The sequence below is a fragment of the Mirounga leonina genome, unplaced genomic scaffold (genome assembly GCF_011800145.1).
Source record: "Mirounga leonina isolate KUSES-001 unplaced genomic scaffold, KU_Mleo_1.0 Mir_176, whole genome shotgun sequence".
NCBI lineage: Eukaryota > Metazoa > Chordata > Mammalia > Carnivora > Phocidae > Mirounga > Mirounga leonina.
Window position 1 is genome coordinate 25,369,714 of NW_023270454.1, and position 5,016 is coordinate 25,374,729.

General features: G+C 37.2%; 1 pseudogene; it reads left to right on the plus strand.

Moving 5' to 3' along the window:
• Window positions 1–3,256: 3,256 nt before the first annotated feature.
• On the plus strand, window positions 3,257–4,331 carry LOC118022423 (annotated as a pseudogene).
• The last annotated feature ends 685 nt before the right edge of the window (window positions 4,332–5,016 follow it).

Genomic DNA, 5,016 nt, shown 5'->3' on the forward strand with positions numbered 1-5,016 from the left:
CAAAGGAAATTACGTGTGGCACGAAGTGTAGTGATAAAGCACTTTTACTTTTGATCAAGATGTAATCCAAGAAGTCAGTGGGGATACATATGTTTTCGCCATTGCTATTAAAACATAAAACAAAATATCACAGTGACCAGCTATTTATATGCAACTATAAAGAGACCAACGAGAGTGGACTTTCCTGAGGTCTCTAGGCTTCTAAATTGCTCTAGAAATATAACCATATTCCACAGAGGAATGAGAAAAACTCCTTTGATATCTCAGTATTTTAAGACCCTGGAAGTAACTCACATTTAGCAAATTTTAGCTAAAATATAACTTGACATTTATGAGATGCTACATTTGAACCCTAATTTTTATTGAAATCAACTTTCTCCTGTAACACCGCAAGCAATTATCTATTTTACATCTGTAGTGTCATAGCAGTTAAAACACACCTCAGTTTTGTCTATATATAGCGTGACGATATTTCCCAAATTGGCATGTTTAGGGAGACATTGCATCATATTCTTTATGTTATTAAAAAAAATAAACTCTAGCGAAATAAGAGACTGGATGAAGGCTATTTAGTATGATTATTCCTCAGAAACATGATTTCAATTTCATGGTTTGCTGAGGCATTTATGGATTTCAAAATATTTCTATAGTTTCTGGCTACTAGTGTGAAGATGAGGGCAAAAATAACACCAATTCTAATTAACTATAATATCATAGAGTTTAGATTTTACATTATGCAAGCAATTATGTAGTGACAGATGCCATTTTAAGTACTCTTTGTATTGCCTTATAAGGCAACAGTGTAAGGTGAATAGTATCACAATCCAGGATTTTGCAATAATGAAACAGAAGCAGCGAGATTTTAAGTAAATTGATAAAACACAGAGTAAATAAATTGCAAAACTTGCTTTTGTATCCATCCAGGCTTCGTAGTTTCTACTTTCCACATTATGCTGTCTCAGTGTGGAATGATGTGTCTGATAGTCGTTTTGTTGTAATTAGTGTCTCCATCATCTATTTTCCTGGTGTTGAAAATCGATTCCATATGATTTATGTGAAGATAATCCTACCCACTGTCCATGCCGTATAGCTAGACAGTCAAGCTCGGTCTAGTTTTTCGACAGATGTTTTGGCATATGTACCCTGGGAAATAAAAGGTCTCTCTTTCTTGAAGATGAATACTTGTGTCAGTAAGTGGATTGCCACAAATTTCCCTGGTCTGATGAAGGAGTCAGAAAGAAAGAACGTGCAAAGAAAAGCAAAGTCCATGGACAGAGGAAAATATGAGCCAAAAAGACCGTATTTTTGGTCTCGAAATCCAGGAATACCTGAAGTCAGAGTAGCTCTATGTTTTTGTTTCATGAATAATGAATTCTTCTACTTAGTTTAAGGTTAAGAGGGTGCTTACCAGCATCACACTCTCCTACAGATGAGGAGGCAAATTAATAAATGCCAACATAAAAAAAAAGGGAAATGCCAACATTAGCTCCACTATCAGCTCTTTAAAGACAGGGATTATGTCCTGTTCAACTCTGATGTATCAGCACATGAAGTCACTCAAAAATATCTGTGGAGTGAAGGAAGGAAGGAGAAGCTCAAAGCTACTATTTGCCAGTATCATCAGAGGCGAAGTGAGGACACAGCCAAGCCCTCACTTTCAAGGCTGTCAGTAATTGATTACTATGAGACAGTCACTCTATGCTTGCTGGAAATTATACTGAGTATTTTTATCATCATCACCTTTTAAACATCACTGAGGTATCATTTGCATAAATGAAATTAAGAGATATTAGGGACAAACTGATAATTTCTGACAAATGCATCCATCTTTTCAACTCATATCGTGATATAGAACATTCCCTCACCAGAAACATCTTACTGTTTTTTTTTTTCCAGTCAATCCCTAATACTAAAGTTATCTATTTTGATTTCCTCCAGAGGTTCATTTCATTTGGCCTGCCACATATAAACTGTTTCATGTCTTTTTTTTTTCTATCCATATGCTATTAATATCCCTCTTTCACAGAGAAGGAAAGTGAAATAAGGAGAATACATAACTAGTGGCTAATAATTATTAGACAAAGGTCATCCAGAGAGTACATGTCAGAGCTCAGGTTCAAACTTAGCAATTTGATTCCAGAGTTTGTGTCTTTAGTTGTATGTATGTTCAATGCCCCCCGGCTTAAGTTTCCATGTATTTACATTTAATAACAAAATATATTGTCAAAGGTTTAAGGTTTGAATTATTATTCTATATGTATTCTATATTTACCATATGTATAATATGTATAACTGACATGTAGAATATATTTTTTAAAGTATCTAAATAATATTAAATCATGTTTTTTCCCCTCTTATGTTACTTTAGCATATTTTACATATACCAATGAGTACAAAACCAAAACAACTGTCTAAAATTTAAACAACAAAAAAATTGCCTTCAGTTGAATGATCTTACTGTTTCAGGAATTGTGTTTATGAAGGTATTGAAAATTAGTCTCTAGGGCGCCTGGGTGGCTCAGTTGGTTAAGCAGCTGCCTTCGGCTCAGGTCATGATCCTGGAGTCCCTGGATCGAGTCCCACATCAGGCTCCCTGCTCGGCGGGGAGTCTGCTTCTCCCTCTGACCCTCCTCCCTCTCATGCTCTCTGTCTCTCATTCTCTCTGTCTCAAGTAAATAAATAAAATCTTAAAAAAAAAAAAAAAAGAAAATTAGTCTCTAAATATCCTATTATACACCGCATATGTAGACCAGACTTTGTGGGAAAGTACTACGAATAGAAAAGAGTCAAATTATATGTTAAAAAGATAAATGTATGTCACAATATAATTTAAAATGACATTAATAAGCTCATGAATGACAATGACATTAATAAGCTCATTTAATTATTCTGACTGAAGCATTGATATAATGAAATTATTGAAAACAACTGGATTCAACAACATATTATTGTGGGAAGATTTTTTAAAAGACTGCCATTAATTAATTGATGCTATAAAGATCAAGAAAACAGTTTACAGAGGTATTTTCTTATTGAATTATTTGAGTGAAATTACTTGGTGAAAATTTTGGTATAATGATGCCATAAAATATTGTCTGGGAATGAACTGCTGCAAACTCTTCCTGAGTTCCCAAATGGAAGAATATTCTTTATTGAAATTTAAAGTCTCTCACTAAGAACTCAGAAGAAGTGTGAGGTGAAGTAGTCTGTGTGGAGGCCACTATGCTCTTCCCCCAACCCCCTGTGACTCGCCACCATGAGCAGCACCTTAGCCAAGATTGCGGAGATCGAAGCCGAGATGTCTCGGACTCAAAAGAACAAGGCCACAGCACACCACCTAGGGCTGCTTAAGGCTCGCCTTAATAAGCTTCGTAGAGAGCTCATTACCCCAAAAGGTGGTAGTGGTGGTGGGCCAGGAGAAGGTTTTGATGTGGCCAAGACAAGTGATGCTCGAATTGGGTGTGTGGGTTTTCCATCAGTGGGGAAGTCAACACTGCTTAGTAACCTGGCAAGGGTATATTCTGAGATGAGTTCACTACTCTGACCACTGTGCCTGGTGACATCAGATACAAAGGTGCCAAGATCCAGCTCCTGGATCTTCCAGGTATCATTGAGGCTACTAAGGATGGGAAAGGTAGAGGCCGTCAAGTCATTGCAGTGGCCCGAACATGTAACTTGATCATGATTGTTCTGGATGTCCTGAAACCCTTGGGACACAAAAAAGATAATTGAAAATGAGCTGGAACCGCAAACCCCCCGACACTGGCTTTAAGAAGAAGGATAAAGGAGGCATTAATCTCACGGCCACTTGCCCTCAGAGTGAGCTGGATGCTGAAACTGTGAAGAGCATTCTGGCTGAATACAAAATTCACAATGTTGATGTGACACTACGTAGTGATGCCACAGTGGATGACCTCATCGATGTGGTAGAAGGAAACAGAGTTTATATCCCTTGTATCTATGTGTTGAATAAGATTGATCAGATCTCCACCGAGGAATTGGATATCATCTATAAGGTGCCTCACTGTGTACCCATCTCTGCCCATCACCACTGGAATTTTGATGACCTCTTGGAAAAGATCTGGGACTATCTGAAACTAGTGAGGATTTACACCAAACCCAAAAGCCAGGAGCCAGATTATACATCCCCAGTGGTGCTGCCTTACTCTAGGACTACGGTGGAGGATTTCTGCGTGAAGATTCACAAAAATCTTATCAAAGAATTTAAATATGCTCTGGTCTGGCGTCTGTCTATGAAACACAGTCCTCAAAAAGTGGGTAAAGATCATACATTGGAGGACGAGGTTGTCATTCAGATTGTGAAGAAATGAAACCTTCCCCTCTACCCATGTGCTGGGACAACCATAGCAGCTTTTCCCATGACCAAGCACCCTATCCCAAACCCCTTCGAGATTTGGCAGCCAGTGGACCAGGGTTCAGGGGAGGGAGATGAAGGCATCCAAGCTGGAACTTTGTCTTAACTTGGTGTCACCTTGTAAATTCAACTGCATAAAGGACCTGGTAGGCCATCCAGCTATGTGCAAAAAAAAAAAAAAAAAAAAAAAAGAACTCAGAAGAAAATTATTGACATGCTGTGGGACTTTCCAGGGTGAATAGAAATTTATCTGTTTTTCTTCAACATCGTATAAAAAGACATATATAATGAAACAGATGTGAATGAGGATAATAATGAATGCACAAAGCTGCTTTTTAGGGAATTAATTATTCCTTTCAATATTTCTTCAGTCCTTTTAACTACTTTTATTATGGTCATTATCATTTATATATAGATTCATTTAGGTAATATTTTCTAGGCATAAACATATTAAATTATGTCCTACCCAAGTGTGATCTGAAACTCTGTCACCTCCCCCACAAACTGCCCTCTCACTTTCTCCTGTCTGACTCTAATTAACTAAGATGGCATTTTAAATTGGTGAAAGTAATGATGTTTATATAATATATGTGTCAATTAATTGGCAGAGATAGATTTTGCTTTTGTATTAGTCATATTAT